Raw genomic sequence first — 18,166 nt, forward strand, 5'->3', positions numbered from 1 at the left:
TTCTTGAATGGCCAGCATACTCACCCGACATGTCACCCATTGAGCATGTTTGGGATGCTCTGGATCGGCACATATGACCGTGTGTTCCTAGTCCTGCCACTTCGCACAGCCATTGAAGAGGAGTGGACCAACATTCCACAGGCCACAATCAACAACCTGATCAACTCTATGCGAAGGAGATGTGTTGCACTGCGTGAGGCAAATGGTGGTCACACCAGATACTGACTGGTTTTCGGACCCCCCCCAAAACCCCTAATACAGTAAAACTGCACATTTTAAGGTGGCCTTTAATTGTGGCCAGCCTAAGGCACACCGATGCAATAATCATGCTGTCTAATCAGCATCTTGATATGCCACACCTGTGAGGTGGATGGATTATCTCCACAAAGAAGTGCTCACTAACACAGATTTAGACAGATTTGTGAACAATATTTGATAAATAGACCTTTTGTACATGGAAAAAGTCTTAGATCTTTGAGTTCAGCTCATGAAAAATAGGGGCAAAACCAAAAGTATTTAAAAAAAATATCCTAGAAATGTGCATAAATGTACATATTTTTTTTATTTCTGAATGGGGAGCTACTGATTGTCTTAGAACGTCAGCTGACCACTCTAGCCAATCAGTAGCAGCACTCTGCGCTTCCTGTAATAAAGATTCAGAAGCTGTATGCCATCTAGGCGACCTGGAGATCAGTGCTGGAGGCAAACTTTGGGATTAAATCATTCAAAAACGGTTTAACTCCTTAAGATAAGCGTGCACCCAGGGGCCTCCTGGCACCATAATAACCACCATAATAACTTAATTTAGATAAGTTGTTATAGTGCCCGGAGTGACCCTTTATGAATAAAAAGTGTGAGAAATTAAGAAATGTTTTTTTTTCCAAGTTCTGCATGGCATTCTAACGGTTATTGTCAGAATACTGATAGCTTTTACTGAACTAAAATACACATTTGTATGCTGTGTGTCCCACAAGTATAACTGTGCCCCTCATGTACAGCTTTTATGGTATTATAGGATCAAATATAGGGCTTGCCCATTTCAGTTTTTACACATTGAGATTTGCCAGATTGGTGTGCTGGGCCCATGTACCCTTTGGCAGCCCAGGAATGAGAATTACTGCCATCATAGCATACCATTTGCAAAAGTAGTACCCCCTCAGGGCATTCAAAATGAGGGATGTCGTCTTTTTTTTAGTAGCCACTTAGTCACAAGCCCTGGCCAAAGTTAGTGTTCATATAATTAATTTTTCACACAATAACTGCACTTTCAGTGATGATATGGTCATCCTACCTTTTACTGCTATAAAACACTTGTGAGACATCACTGAAGATAAATATAGCAGTACCCCTAATGTACAGGTTTTATGGGGTTTTGGAAAGTTACAGGGCTAAATATAGGGCTTGCCCATTTAATGTCTGGAAATTTGACAAATCGATTTATTTTTTTATTTTTATTTTTTTACCTATGTTGCCTTTGAGAGTGTATGGCAGTCTGGTTAATAACATTTACACCGGTATGGCATACCATTTTCAAAAGTATGCAACAATTCAATAAGCCAGTACAGGCAGATAACAAAGCGTAATCGGGACAAGCCGAGGTCAGAACTCCAGAAAAATCTGACAAAGTCCCATACAGGGGGATTTACTAGTCCAACTCCCTATGGTAGACTCTGAAAAATGTAAAAACTGCTGCAGCTGACAAAAAAAAAGTAAAGAAAAAAATAAAATATATTTAATGCTGTGATCGTCACTAAAAGGGTTAAAAACATTTTCTTATTTCTTCTAAAACCTTTCCACTTTTACCACAGTTTAGTTAATGACCTCTCTACCTTTCTTGCCTCAGATCAAAGTAAGGGGAAGAGAGGGGCATAGACAATATCTCAACCAACGTTCCAAATCATTGGCTGATACATTGTAACAGTGACCACTTGCTGCAGATTGCTAGGCAGACCCCCAGATGGTTATCAGCAGCATGTGTAGGGAGGCAGGCCAGAGGGCTAAAATGCCAAGGCATGCTATGGCATAGCACGCCCGTCGTTCTTAAGTGGTTAAGATGAGTAAAATAATGGTAATATTACAATGTAAAAAATATCCATGTTTCTTTCAGAGCAGATCTTGTGCTTTGTAATATTTGGGTTGATTACCAAATTGTACGGTTTCAAAGAAAAAAAGTACCATTCATACTTGTAGCTTATTATTTATTGAAGTGTTGTTTCTTTGGATCGAGCTTTAGGAAGACACAACCACAGAAAAGCATGTTATCTACGAAAAGCCTCTATGATCTCTGGTATGAAAAGGTAGCTGATATTGACAACAACTCCAGCAGCAGCGCATTAAAATTTAATTACATGCGTTACATAACAAAGGCATGCACGGTAAAACACTGCATTTGGGACACACTTGAAAAGGAGAGAAATCTCTGTAAATATTCTCCCCGTGCATTATGTTTATAAATAGAAATACATAAAATAAATAGGCTTCTGCCCTGTCTCATGGAAGAGAAATTTGTTTAATCTGGTTCACAGTTTCAGAATGGCAATAGTTGATTTTCCATATCTTTCCTTCCTCTTACTGATGCTGGTTTTGCAGGCAAACACATTGACCTACTTAAAATGTTTGTTTTACCTAGTGTGCAATAAAATTAAACATTATTTTCATTTTGTGCATGAAATACAAACCTGTTTTAAATCACTGCTCATCTTGGGAAGAATCGACAAATGAATTGACATACCAGTACAAGCATAATAGAGCAACCGGTTCACGAGCTAACAATATACTAATATAAAGAGCCTAGCAAAATAAAGTTGGCCATAGAGTTTACTATATGAATTATTTTTATTTTTTTTGACAATTTTTATTTATCATTTTCTTTTTATTCACCTAAAATAAGGTAAAGTTGTATGTAAAGCAATAACAAACATACATTGCACGAGGTCGGAATTACAAGAGCGGAGTTATTTGTCTCCGGAGTTGTGGGGACCAGTCAGAGTCAGAGCCAGTCTGAATTGGTTTGAGCGTAGTGTAGTGTTTCTCGGTTGTCGTCTATGCAGTGAGGATGCAGATGCTAGTCATTGTGGTTAGAACAGAACAAGAGACTATATATATTAGTGTTGAACTGATATAGAGGCTGGTGGGGGTAGGAGTGGTAGTGAGGGGGTGGGGGGGGTAGAAAAAACAAACAAAAAAACTCCTGGCTGACCCCAGGGGTGTCCCTGAAATACTTTTGGTCTGCTAGCTCGACAAAAGAGAGTTGTGGTACAGAGCATTAAGGGATCCCTGTTGTGGTCAGAGTTAGGATGCTAAGAGCCGGCGCTGGGACCGCTGCAGTGGTTTGCACTCATCTTGGCAACATAGAGTAGCCAGGACATTCACATCTGGATACATCTGTTGGAGTAGCCAATACTTGTGGAGATGTCAATACTTCTCCTCCACAATAGGTGGGTGCTCCCGATTGTTTCCAAAGCAATGGGATCAGAGACTTCACAGGGCCAGGGATTTTTTTATATACCTTCAGAGGCACTGGGGTGTGGTGTAAGAGCATGGGCAGCAGTTGTAGTGGTAGAGTAGTGTCGGTAATTTCTTGAATTTTGGAGTATATCATTTTCCAGAAGGGGACAATTGTAAGGCACGGCCACCAGATCTGTATTCCCAGTGCCGCAGCGCCAACATTCCTTAGGTGTATCTCAGCGTGCATGTGGTGAAGGACATCCGGAGTCCTCTGCCAGAAGTCAGTAATTTGTAGCTTAATTCCTGGAATTTTGATCTTATCGAACATTTGTGTGTCAGGGTGAAAATCTTGTCCCATTCTTGTACTGTAAGTGTGACCCCTATTTCCCTTTCCCACCTACTCGTAAACCCTAGTGGTATATCACAGTCACTCGTTATCAGCATGGCATATAGGGTCGCGATACCCCTCAAAAAGGTGGTCTCTTGTAGGGCAGAGGTGTTCCAACTGGATCAAAGTTCTATGTATCGGTCTTCTGCCTTGTATCAATGCGTAATAGGCCTCAACTTGGTGGTAGTGGAATTGGTTCAGGAGAGGCTGCTGTCTATCGGGAAAAAGGTCCATTCCTGGTTTAAGGTGGGTGGTTGTGCACCATTGGTGCATGTAAACCCAAGATGTTGGTTGGAATCCCTGCAGATCCTGGGTCCCAAGCCACCATCTAAATCTGGGTTATTCATAATGGGGGTAGGTGTAGCATAGCGTGCACCATTCCCCCCAGGGTAGCATCTATTATGGGGTTGCCGGAGCGTATATCGCATAGCGTCTTGCCTCACAGCCACAGCATTGACAAGATCTTACTTTTAAACAGGTGGACCTCTATCTCTACCCATTGCTTCTTAGTTGTGTGCGCATGCCAATCCATTAGTGCAGTGTAATAGTATGTAATGATGGAGTGTTTGGGCTGCTCTAGTAGTGCCCTCCGTATTAGAGTGGGTCGCAGATTCCATACAAACCTCCGGATTGCGATGGAGCTGAAAAAGCAATTGGGATTGTATCTGGGACAGATATGAATCGTTGCAGGACGTTCATTTTGCCTGCGTTAATGCGGCCAAACCAAGATATGTATTGTGACATCCAGCAATGCAAATCGCTTTGCAGAGTGTTGAGAAGCGGAAGAAAATTGCGCTGGTACAGCTGTGCAAGGTACTTCGGTAGCCAGATACCCAAGTACCTGAGTTTACTGTCACACCATGAAAAAGAGTATTGAGAGCGCAAGTGGGCTGATGACTTGGGGGTAAGGGAGGCTTCCATGCAACAGGATTGGGCCAGACCATATGATTCAGAGTAATAGTTCTGGAATACGCTTAAGATCCCGACTGTGAGCCTCGTTTCACCCTGTCTTTGTGTTTAAATTTTATGGATTTGGTGCGACCGCTACCTCTCCTTCAACTGCTGTGCCAAGACTCCCTTGCATTTATTAGAATGTTTGTAGAAATACTTGGAAGATCTCCATGTGGTGTGCAATAGCTTTGAGACAGTAGGTCTTTTAGTTGTCTACGTGCGTCAGTCAGTTGTAGGGAAGTACTGTCCGCCAGTGACCATTTGTTTACGTTTTCCAGGTCTGCTATCTAACTGATCATGTGTCTGGAGTGGTCCTTCTTGCGCTGTGTGCAAACTTTAATATAGCGCCCCCTAATGACGCATTTGTGTGCTTCCCACACTGTCAGTGGGATGGGGCTGTCTGGGTTGTCATTGGACTCGAAATAGTGGGTCAATTCCTATTTTGTGAGCTCGACGACATCTACCCCAATCAGTACATTTTAGTTAAGTTTCCACTGATGTTCTTTTGGTTTGTGTAGCAGAGAGTGTATCAGAACTGTGATCGGTGCGTAGTCTGAGCTCCTCAGAATCCCTATTTTAGACTGTAACAGTAGGGGCAAGTATTCTGGCGCTATTGAGATATAGTCTTTGAGGCCGTACCGCTGAATAGAACGAAAAGTCCCTGTCGTCCAGTTGAAGCACCCTCCAGCAGTCCACCAAGCCTCCATAGGGATTGAGACAATGTTGAGAAACAGAGCTAACTCCACTAGAGGAGTCCTGGCGTGGATCTAGGTGCAGGTTAGTCACCCGCTAGCAGCAATAGTCCTTCATGAAATCTCTCCAGCAGTGATAGCGTTTTGGCCAAAAAAGCATGTTGATTCTGATCAGGACCGTAGAGACATGCAAATGTTTGTGTGGTCGGCTATAGTCCCCTTAATGAAAAGATACTTCCCTTGTTGATTTGCTTGTGTGGCTGTACATTGAAATGGAACCATGTGGGCAAATACGATCGCCACTCCCAAATGTTTGTCATCAGAAATCCTAACGGGAAGCTAGTGTTGGGTGTATGGGTGCAGTTTTGACTTTTAAAGTGTCTTTGTTGCAGAAACGCCACTGAAGTTCGGACTGACCAGAGGGTCCTTAGCAATTGTGAGCATTTCTCGGGGATGTTAATTCCCCTGACATTATTTGACCAGAGCCTTAAAGAAGCCTGTTGGAACGCCAGTGCCATCGTGTACCACTGTCAAGGGGCGGATCTGTGACAACCACTAACCGAAGAGGAGAAGAAAAAAAAAAGGCGGGGGTATAGGAAAGAGGGGGGTGGCGAAAGGTTTAGGAGAGAACTAGGATTGTGAGTTAGTTACATGAGGGTCTAGGTAGACCCAGAATGAGAAAGTGTCAAGATTGTGTGCTTCGAGCTCTGCAGGCCCACGTGTCAAATCCAAAGGAAACGGTGAAGTCATAAGTGTGGGGGATTAATTCCTCTGTCAGGGTAAGGTCAACCCCTGAGCGACCCTGTAGTGAGGAAAAAACCCAGCAGCTCTCGCAGTCAGGGCTGTGGCACGCAGTAGGGCCTGCAGGACAGCACATGAGGGGGGATAAGTCTGGGTCGTCCGACTAAGTGTTTCTAGCGGGAGCTGTACCAAGACGTGCTGTGCGCTTCTGAGCATCAGGGCGTTATGTCAATCCCAGAGCTATCCTCATGTGGTCGATATAGTGCAGGAGTAGGCAACCTTTTAGTAGTACAGTACCAAAACAAGATCTTGAAGTCCCTTGGTGTACCGGTCCTTTTTTTTTTTTTTTGTTTTTTTTTTTTACTTTATTTTTTGTTGTGCAAAAGATTGACATGCTATGCTACAACAGCAGACATAAACATTTCAAGTTAGGATATTATGGCATGTAATTGAACTGCACATTTCTTTTTGAAAACTTAAACAGGTTAAATCAAGATGTGTCAGTAAATGAGTATGCATAAGGGTTAATGAAGACATGATTTGTAGCCTGACACTGGGTGAGTAAATAAAATCTGATAAAATGCTAATTCTTAATTTATTCAGTAGCTTAGTAGCTGCTGGGTACTGCCTCCGTTTAAGGGCGCAGAGAAAGGTCAGACTTTAGCTACACTATGGTCTCATGAATAGCTGTACAGACTAATTTCAGCCTATGCCACAAAGAGGTTGCCTTAAACCAGCTCCCTTCCCTGTAAACTCAGTGTCCTCTTTCTCTCTCAGGCAGGTCGATATGCCAGGCTGGACTTCAGGCTTGTTGGTTACCGGGGAGAGACTGTGCCTCTGCTTTCCACCTGAGCTGCTTTTTCCATCGCTTTCCCAGGAGTTCGCCGTCACCGCTTGGTGGACGCATAGGTCCGGGGTTGCTAAGGATGCTTGGGAGACTTCCAGGCACTTGGGTGGCTGGGTTGCTGCATCACCTTTTTTTTTTTTTTTTTTTTTTTTTTAATTCTTTATTTTGGTGTGCATAGAAATTACAAACTTGCCGTTACTGCCACAACAGCAGTTGCCGGCGGTTCTGGTATAGCAAATATAAGTTACAACTGCACAATTTTTATCTTTAACATACAAGCTTGGTTTCAGGCGAAGTAGTAGCTATGTCAGTGAACATGCAACATGCAGCGTAGCAAAGTAGACCAGAACGGGTATGCAAACTGACAATAAAATAAAATACTTACAGACATGTACAAGCTCAGGTGTCTGACATAGTGATATTTGCTCTAATTCTTGTCTGCGTCACGTCCTAGGCCCTGAGTCTTGCTATAAAGTTATGTCAAGTAAAAGCATGAATAAAACCAAAAGTAATGCAAAGTAAACTTTGGTTCAGTCGATTGAATGTAAACAAGCTGAATTTTAGTAGCTAGCCTCTGCTTTGTAGATTCCGCTGGGACTTCCCTGCCCCTTACTGCTAACAGCTATACATATGCGGGCAGGTGGGTAGGTTAGGTGATGCCCAGGCCCGTACTAGGAATAGTTACTTAAGCATAATAAAATAAAATAAAATAAAATAAAAAAAAGGGGGTAACAATAATGATTTTAAATACATAGAACAGGCTCATGTAGTCTTAGGTCACGAGACTTCATAGGTTTAAGTATAAGCGCTTGCATCTATATCCGTTTACAAAAGATATGATAAGCATGGTGATTATATACACAGATTATATCCTGCTTGCTACTACATCATGCACTGCACTTTTCTACACATTGTAAGCTAACATGCATGCAGCTGATATGCCTCTGACGTAATGCTAGTTATAGCTAAACAATCATGCAGTGTATGTGAGACATTTTGCGCTTATTTAAGGAGAACGAAGCTCCTGGCTTTACCCATCAGCTTAAGGGTAGCTTAATTAGCATGGCATAGCAATGTAGCGTGCAATAGCAAGCATGCATATTGTCAAAAATGGAAAAGTAAAAATAAAAATAAAATTCAAAGTAAAACCACCGGTGGTAGACCTGTCCACATGTTTGTCCCTGTCCCCAGAGTGCTATGGTGCAACATAGGAGGGCACTGGGTGGTTGGCAAGTCCAAGGCTGGGGTCAGCCACCTTCGTTGGGTGATGATGTATGGAGGTCTGTGCATGAGAGTCTCATGATGTGGGCGAGCCGCTCGTTGGTCAGTGGCATATGCGAGTGAGAAGGGCAGCCGATGAACTCCATTGCCTTGGTGTCGGCTTAGATTTTCCGTTGGTGCCGCTAGTCGTTTCAGTCGGCATTTTCCCCCAGGCCCAGCCTCAGGGATACCAGGTGAGTGGTGCTTCTGTGGGCTCTGTTCGCCGAGGCTGTCATCCGTCTCCTGCCCCAGCCTGTTCTCCTTGTAGTCGGAAGGCATGGTCCTATGCGGGCTTAGTCGGTGAGGGTGATGCTGTTTTCGCCTGAAGGCATGCAAGCTTGCGTGGTGTAGTGCTGATCGCACGCGCCGCCATTTTAGAGGCCTGGCTCGTGGTGCGCGCCTTCCGATGCTGTGCATTGTAGGGTGAGGATTCCCCCCTGTGGGGACCGGGACAACCCCCCCGGTCCAAGGGGGGGGAAGCGAGGCCTGTGAGGTGCATCGCAAGGCTGTTAAGTGGCGGCCAGGTTCGCAAACAGGACGGCGGTCGTCCGTCCCGCTCTCCACCCTCATAGGCCGCAGACCCCGAAGTCCCGTATCGTCCGCAGGGGGTTCCGGCACTCCCGATCTCAGGGTCCGCGGTGGCTCCAGCTTCTGCCCGGATGCTTGACAAAGCTTCAGGTCACTCCGTTTGCGTTTTTGCTTATATTTTTAACCATAGTGGACCAGGTTTATCGGGAGCCTCTGTGGCCAGCGACCGGTCAGCATGGCGGTCAGGCCCCGCCCCCCTGCTGCATCACCTTTTGAGCCCCCAGCTCAGGGCATGGTTTATGTTCCAGCGGTTGTGTGATGGGGATGAGAGATCTGTTAGAGATGCGCCCCCTGAACTCCTGGCAGAATTTGTCAAATTGGGCCTCGAAGCCTTCCCTCCATTTCAGACTGCCAGACTCTTTCTGGGCCTGTAGGGTCCGCTGGTCGACGTCCATTTTGGGCTCACCACACGGTCTCCAGCCCAGCGGGAAAGTCGGAGGATGCAGAGAGGTGGGATTCCCCAGCGGGGACCGGGATGTCCCCCACCACCAGTCCAGAGTGAGGGGTTTGCGGGGGAAGCAGGGCTGCTGCTGAGCGATGCGCGCCGGGAGATCGTCCACCCCCCTGACTGCCAGGCTGTCACCCCTTCCAGGCCTCATGACCAGATGGCGCAATGGCACGGCTGTGCAGCGTGTATCACGATTGCAGGAGCTGCCGGTTGGTGTTGCTGTAGGTTGGTGCTCACGCAAGGCTATTTGTAGCTTGTTAGCAGGCAAAAAAATGCTTTTTTTTCAGCCCAATTGTGCAGGAGCCGAGCTGAAACACGTCTGGCCATCTTGGCTGCCAGGCCCCGCTCCCCGCTGGTTCTATTTTTTAACGTTGAGATATGTGTTACTGTATTCTGCTTGTGTTATTTATTGGTGCTGCAGTTGCTTTGTACCATTGTATTTGTTTTAAATAGGTTTTTATTTCATTGGGAACAGTCTAACCAGCATATAGCAAGGGGGCAAGTTGTTGAAATGTAGCCTACGCAGAGGCTTATCACGGCAATTTTATGGTGGGCTCGCATGTGCAAAGGCCAGGTATTGCAGCGCCATACAGCAGTAAACATATGCATATAGGTACAGCTCTACGTATGCATAGTATACATTTTCTTTTTTTTTTTTTTTTTAGTATGACTTTCCTAAATTGTTTGTTACCCGAGGTACAGGCTTCTGGCTCATTGTGTGTAGTGTGTGGTCATCGTTGGTGCGGCATAGGTTGTGTAGAGATTTATTATGGTATATAGCGCGGGACGTGCCGTTGTCAAATAGCAACCTAGTTTGTGCTTTTCGTGCCGTGTCCATAGTCTGCACATGTGTATGTGGCCGTGCCTGTGAATCGTTTGCGTAATTCCTTACTGCAATGTGGAAGGCCCTGCATTATATTATTGGGTCATGTCAGATGTGATTATCGTTTTCTTGCCTTCTTTAGGTTACACGTGATAAAGTAGTCAGAGGGCTACTCGTCCATGTGGTCTGCCCGCGTGTCGTATTGTGCGTCAACCGTCTGGTGGGTCGTGGGTGAAGCCGTCTGTCCCGGGGTACCATTGTATTTGTGTGTATGTGGACTGTTGTATATGCTTGTGGAATTGTGCGTGGATGATATATTACATTGTGTATTTGGTGGTGTGTATATGTGTGGGGCTGCTTGTGAGGTTCTGTATGTGGATGGTCACTGGTTTTACTGTGTGATGGGGATGAGATGATTGTAGGGACTGTGTGTGTGGGGGCTCTTTATATTTTTTGTATAAGAGAAAAGCTTATTTTGCAGCTCTGTGTATATCTAACTGTGTGAGTGGCTTCTCTGGGATCCTGTAGGCACCAGGTGCAGGTCAAAATCTGTGATAGCTGATGTGGGCTGCTTTACTCCAGTGCAGGAACCCTTTCATAAGTGTGGGGATGGAGTGATCTGAGATCACTTCCTCTAAGCACTGCAATGGGTAAATTAAGGATTGCTCCTCACTGCAATTACCACTTCATTTGCACTAGCAGATATCTTACAGGCCAGTGTCTGTCTGGCAACCTCGAGTGTCGTGCAAAAGCACCTTGAGTGCCATAGGTTGCTGACCCTTGCACTAGTGGCTGTCTAGTAGACCGTCAGAGATAATTATTGCAGTTCGGGGACATGGGACATTGCACCCAGACCACTTCAATGAGCTGTAGTGGTTTGGGTGCCTACAGTGTCCCTTTAATAATGCATGCAAATGAAGAATACGATTCAACAAGACATATAGGAGCAGTGTAATGTGAAAACATGAGGAAAACATGAGTTTTTTTTTTAGTTTTTTTTTATCTTGATTGTAGAATACATTTTATGGTTCAAAAATTCTTGCAAAGTCTTGGGGATTTATTGCAGAAAAGCAGGCTTTATGGAGAAGTTATGTGGACATTGTGTAGAAACAATTTGTTCAAAGAGTAGTTGAGTGTACATTGTATTGTGCAGGACTGGTTACAGAATGTCAGGGTGGAATACTGATTGTAGAATGTTAAGGTATTGGTTGCAGAAACACCGTACAGGGGGCAGTTTTATGGATCTGGAAAATGGATGTAGCTTATACATTTTGCTCTTTTATCTGCTGAAATGGTGAAAGAGTTGGTACATCTATAGAGTGCCAAGTTTTTGTAAAAGCAGTATTATATATGAAGCATATAAAGTGTTTGTCAGCTTCTTGAAATTAATTGATACAGTTAAGAATAAGTACGGCATCATTACCTTTATAAATAATTGTACTGTGTGTGCCATCAATCTTATTGTACGTGTAACTTACGTTTTCTGATTTTCTAGGGAATACATTTACTTGGGAGTAGCCATTTTGTCTCTATCGCGACCAGTTTAATTTCTAGAAATCTTGCTCACAAATGCTTAAATCAACTACCAAAAGTACAGCCAAGTATATAGAGATATTGTCACGTTGATTTAGATGGATCCGTTGGGTCAGTCTGTTTTGTTTGTCTTTATATATGTGGAAAATTATACATTTTGCATAGTTTCCTAATTACTGCCAATGTTACTTTGTGACTACTGTGCAGTTTTATAGGGTATTTTATCTGTTCAGAAACACTGTTCAAGTGACTCATAGATAAAGTTTAAACGGACACTATAGACACTAGAACAACTACAGCTTATTGTGTGTGTTCTGGTGAATATAATTGTAACGGACCATTTGCACACAAGAGGTTAAAAACCGTTTAGGCGATATTCCCCTTTTCAGATGCACAGACAGCTACTGCAATCACCAATCTCCCGAACTGCAAACACATGAGTTCACCAATCTCCCGAATTGGAATCAGGGGAATGCTCCAAACTCCCGAACAGGAAACACACGAATGCTGTAAAACAGCCGAACAGGAAAAACCATACGAACAATTTACACTCCTGGCAGTCGCACTGTAACCGCATACAATCCAATTCCCCCCCAAGAACGAGACGACACTTCGTTTGAGGGTCAAGCAGAACTGATTTACTGGGGCTCCCACCTGGTATACACTCCCCTAGGGGACCAGGTGGGAAACTGGGAAACATATTGGACATTGACCAATCACAAGCTTACAATCCCACAATGCATCACAATCCCTCCTCTCTGTCCTGGAGATAATTGGGAAGTAATCCAATTATCTCCAAGGACAGAGGCAAAACTCCATTAACCACATGGCAGACAAAGGACAATAAAAGACATACATTTACATACTGTTACATTTATCACATAGAACATACACATTCTACCTATCCCCAGATAGCTTGGATCTGAGCGCACATTATTACCGGATGGCGCTCAGATCACATACATACAGTTCAATCGCCATGGTGCCAAAGTCTTTCTTTTTTTTTTTTTTTTTTTTAATTCTTTATTTATGCGTGCTTGGTTTAACAGGTTAACAGAATCACACAGATACAATGGTATGACAATTTGAGCGGAACAGTGAAATGGTGTTAACATATATGACAAGGTAGGAAGCACATTTTTATATTGCAAGCAAGCTGGATGACATACCCGGGGTCTACAAGGTTGTGACAGGCATAGTGACACGTACGTTAATCCCCAGGTGTACTACAAGTGTGAGAGTGTGAGTATGCTCCTTAGTTCGGGTTCTTGTGTGTCGGTGTGTATGGGAGCAGGTGTATGTGTGTTGCAGGTATGTTCAGATGCGTGGGTTCGGATGCCCTTGTGTACTCGCCTGTGGGGCACCGAGTTGTTCCATGCTGATTGGGCTGACATATGTTGGGTGCTCCGGTGGGCGTCGTACCCTGTGTGGCATCTCTACCCCCTATCCCTGGGGGTGGCGGGGGTGGGCGGAGTGGTGTTAAACCAGAGTGGGCGCCAGTGTTCTATTGTGCGTGGGGGGCCGTCTGTCGTTCTTGGGAAAGCGGAGGCGCCAAGGCTGTGGTTGCATTTAAGAAAAGAGGGGGAAAAGAGAGAGAGAGAGAGGGAGAGGGGCACAGAGACAGATGTGCAATGCAATGTGTGATGAGTGAGTTGCAGCAGTACAACTAAACAATAAAAGGTAAAACATTGGAGATGGTTGACTCTGGAACTGCTCTCATCACGGGGGGGTCTGGGTCTTCTCTTAGGCGGTTGTGACCGTGCCTTGCGTAATGTCTCTGGGCTCAGTCCTTGTGCAAGGTCAAGTGGGCAAAGGTTGTGGGTTATGTAGTGATTGTCCTGGATTGGAGCTGTCCTCTGGGTCCCAGCTCTCCGGTTGGCTTACTGCCGTGGAAGGTTGTAGTCCCAGTGCCCTCAGGAAGGTGGGAGTCCCGGCTGGGGATGCAAGGTGGTGTGCAGTCCCATTGTGATGGACAAGCAGTGCGCCCATGTTCCCCCACCTGTAGACTATGCCTGCCTTGCGCAGCGCAGCCGTCACGGTTCCGAAGGTCTTTCTCCTCAGCAATGTGGCTCTAGTAACGTCCTGGAAAAAGGAGAGCCGGGCGCCCTCAAATGTCAGCGGTGTGATGCCTTTTATGGCGGTCATTATCAGTATTTTGTCAGATACTGTTAGTAAGCGCAGGATAACATCTCTGGGCGTGTTGGGTGGTAGGTGTGGGGTGCTCGTCACTCTGTAAATCCCATCCAGAGTTAATTTCTTTGCGGCTGTCTGTGGAAGGATTGTTGTGAGCAGCCTCCGTGTGTAATGCGGTAGCTCCTCAGTCGTGACCGCGGCTGGAACACCTCTGATTTTTATATGCGTTCGACGTTGTTTGTCCTCCAGGGATGCCATCTGCCCAGCCAGTACATGTTGCTCTGCTTGGAGTCGGAGGATCGAGTCCTGGAGGGTGGACACTGTGTCCTGTACGTTGGTGAGGTCAGCCTCTACATTTCCAACCCTCTCCTTTACGGTTTGTATGTCAGCCTTGACCATCGCGACATCCGCTGCTAGCAATTTTTGGATGTTGCTCAGAAGGGCCTTTAGGTCCCCTTTAGTAGTGGGGGCTGAGTCGTCTTGGGAGTCAGGTGGCAGCGGGTGTTCCGCCGGGAGGGCCGTTGGTGTGGCTGGCTCACCTTGGTCGGGTTCGGGTGCCGGGCCGGCTGGCGGTTGGCTGGGGGTCGCAGGCCGAAGCCACATCTCCCCAATATCTCTGCCTTGTGTGCTGGGGCCAGCTGTGGCTTTGTGTGAGCGGCGGCCCATGGTAGTGGTACCCGTGTCCGGGTTGGATGCGTAGTGCTCTAGGAGGCTTCCGCCGAGGTAGGCCTCAAGGCCTTGAGTTGGTGATGCGCGGTAGGCCGCGGATTTGCACCTCTGCCTGAGCTGCTTGGGTGCCTGGAAAAAAGGCATCAATCTGTGCGGTATGTATCCCTGATCAGTACCGGATACCCGCCGAGGCTCGATGGGGCTTTGTTTGGGGGATTTTTGGCAGATTATCTCCGGGTTCGGGAGAGCAGGTTTAGATGGCGTCTGTACAGGATGGCTGCCAGGCTCCGCCCCCCGTGCCAAAGTCTTTCATACAGTCTTTCAGTATACGGCTGGGTTCCATGGCATAGCTATCTGGGGTAGCATGGCTTTAACAGTCCGCAGAAAGGCACGAACCAGCCTTTCTGCAGGGAAAAGAACAGTGTTAAACATTGGGGCCATAGTCCAGTGGCAGGACTAACAGGGTATCTGACTTCCTGTCGGTCAGTTCCCTGGGGTAGTGGGTAGCTTGTCCATGTCCAGGGGCTCCACCACAGCTCTGGGGTTTACTAGGCCTCCGGATTGGTGGGTTGCTGAGTGGGCAGAGACCAGCGGTACTCTGCCCTGGTGCCAGCGCTACCACGGGAGTAGCCTGGTTGGAGCCCAACTGAGGAGATGGGGTAGTAGGCTCCTCGCTCTGGACCTGGTGTTGCCGCTGGAGGGGAAGACCGACTGTCTCTCCTTTGGATAAACAGCCCTGCTGCTGGGGGACAGGACCGACCATCCCTACCCCCTGTGGTTTGGGCACAGACACCACGGTCCCATCTGCACCAGTGTGGGGCTTATCATCTCCCCTTGGTGGGCTAGGCTGCCGCTGGGGAGGGGGAATGAGGCTCTCCCCTCCCGGTAGAATACTCTGCCACTGGGGAGCAGGACCGACTGTCCGTACTCCCTGTAGCTTGGGCGCAGAGACCACGGTCCCATCTGCACCGGTGAGGAGCTTAATGTCTCCCCTTGGTGGGCTACGCTGCTGCTGGGGAGAGGGGATAACAAGCTCCTCTCCCTTACACTCTCTCTGCTGGTGGAGAGGGGGACCGACTGTCTCCCCTTTCAATATATTGTCCCGCTGCTGGGGAGCGAGACAGACTGTCTCTGCTCCCTGCCGGACACACTGCTGCTGGGTAGGAAGGACGACACCTTCAGCTCCCTGGGATACATACTGCCGCTGGGGAGGAAGGCACCTTCGGCTCCCTGGGACTCACTTGACCGCTGCCGAGAGGGACCAATTGTCTCCTCTCCTAAGAACACACACTGCCGCTGGGGAGGAAGGACGACACCTTCAGCTCCCTGGTATACATACTGCCGCTGGGGAGGAAGGACGGCACCTTCGGCTCCCTGGGACTCACTTGACCGCTGGGGAGAGGGACCAATTGTCTCCTCTCCTAAGGATACATACTGCCGCTGGGGAGGAAGGACGACTCGCATCTCTCCCTGTAACTTGCTCGACCGCTGGGGTCTCTCCCAACCTGCCAACTCACGTGCCCGCTCTGCTTTGACCTGCAGGTACTCTTCCACGTGTCTCCTCACGAGCTTCACGGATCTTTCCGGGGGGTTGGGTCTGTAGAAAGCCAGCCGCGATGTAAACTCTCTGTCAAACTCCTCCTGAGTGTAGCTGGGTGCCATGCTTGCTCTGCTGAAGTTGCTTCTTTTTTAGATAGGGGCGCTGTGCGGGTACTAGCGTTGCCCTCAATTTGTGACTCCACAAACTGGTGTTGTCTTGTAGCTGTCCTTCTGGGCTATGGAAATGATCCCATCCCTGCCACCAATTGTAACGGACCGTTTTGAGAGGTTAAAAACCGTTTAGGCGATATTCCCCTTTTCAGATGCGCAGACAGCTACTGCAATTACCAATCTCCCGAACTGCAAACACATGAATTCACCAATCTCCTGAACTGGAATCAGGGGAATGCTCCAAACTCCCGAACAGGAAACACACGAATGCTGTGAAACAGCCGAACAGGAAAAACCATACGAACAGTTTACACTCCTGGCAGTCACACTGTAACAGCATACAATCCAATTCCCCCCAAGAACGAGACCACACTTCGTTTGAGGGTCAGGCAGAACTGATTTACTGCGGCTACCTGTCCGGCTTTTATGCAGGTCTCCCACCTGGTATACACTCCCCTAGGGGACCAGATGGGAAACTGGGAAACATATTGGACCTTGACCAATCACAAGCTTACAATCCCACAATGCATCACAATCCCTCCTCTCTGTCCTGGAGATAATTGGGAAGTAATCCAATTATCTCCAAGGACAGAGGCAAAACTCCATTAACCACATGGCAGACAAAGGACAATAAAAGACATAAAATTACATACTGTTACATTTATCACATAGAACATACACATTCTACCGATCCCCAGATAGCTTAGATCTGAGCGCACATTATTACCGGATGGCGCTCAGATCACATACATACTGTTCAATCACCATGGAGCCAAAGTCTTTCATACAGTCTTTCAGTATACGGCTGGGCTCCATGGCATAGCTATCTGGGGTAGCATGGCTTTAACAGTCCGCAGAAAGGCACGAACCAGCCTTTCTGCAGGGAAAAGGAACAGTGTTAAATAGTCGTAGTCCAGTGGCAGGAGGCGGGCGACCAGGCTCCTCCAGTGACCAGTGGCGAGGTTGGTTCTGCCACAATAATCATTCCCTTCAGGCTTTTTGCAGTAAACACTGTTTTGAGATGCATTGATTAAATTCATCTCTATGAGGAGATGCGGATTGGCCAGGGCTGTGTTTGACTTGTGCTGACTCTGCCCCTGATCTGCCTCCTTGACAAGCTCAGCCAATCCTATGGGAAAGCATTGTGATTGACTCAGAACACCACTTCTGATGCTACGAGCCAATCAGACAGATCAGGGGCAGAGCCAACAGCAGCAGACTGGAATAAAGGTAAGATTTTACTATATTTAAGGAGCACGGGGGTGCAATGGGGGCTAGAGGGTGGTTTTTAACACATACATGTTTTGGTTCCTGACCCTATAGTGTTCCTTTAACATTAAAGAATTGTGACGGACCGCCTGGCACCCCGCCTGGGTGCCTCCGCCAATTGCACCATAAGCACCGCACCGGTCACCCTAAGCACCATAGCCCCTTAGTCGCCGCAGCTTGGCTGGGGTCTCGCCGTCCCTTCTCTCTCTCTGGACAAAAAACTCCTGGATCCAGCTTCCAGTGGAAAGACCTCTCCTCCAAGAGAGTATAGCAGGTACAACAGTGTGATTATAGCAATCCAAAGAACAATCCCAGGTGCAGGGATTGTAGCTGGTATAGCTTTCCCTTACAAGCTCGAGACAAGGCTCTGTGTTGAGGGTAAACTGGAACTCATTTATTGGTAGCCACAACTGGCCTTGTATGCAGGTCCCCATGCAAGGGGCACTCCCCCCTGGAACTGAGAGAGTAGGCTACTGTTAAAACAAACACACAATTACATTGGCTCTTAGGTCCAGGACACTCCCACATAAAACAAGATAACCCCTCCTCTGTGCCTGGGAGATTATTGAGTCAAGCACTGTATTAAACTCCATTATCTACAGGCACAGAAAACATACAAAAATTTTAAAGCCCAAAAATACATTAAACCCTTTAGTGGCGAGATCAT

General features: G+C 46.8%; 1 protein-coding gene across 3 annotated transcripts in view; it reads left to right on the top strand.

Annotated features, from left to right (window-relative positions):
• STXBP5 (syntaxin binding protein 5) overlaps positions 1-18,166 on the top strand; it is a 422,331-nt gene that overhangs the window by 256,441 nt on the left and 147,724 nt on the right. The gene's annotated exons all lie outside the window — the stretch shown is intronic.

The sequence above is a fragment of the Pelobates fuscus genome, chromosome 2 (genome assembly GCF_036172605.1).
Source record: "Pelobates fuscus isolate aPelFus1 chromosome 2, aPelFus1.pri, whole genome shotgun sequence".
NCBI classification, from domain to species: domain Eukaryota; kingdom Metazoa; phylum Chordata; class Amphibia; order Anura; family Pelobatidae; genus Pelobates; species Pelobates fuscus.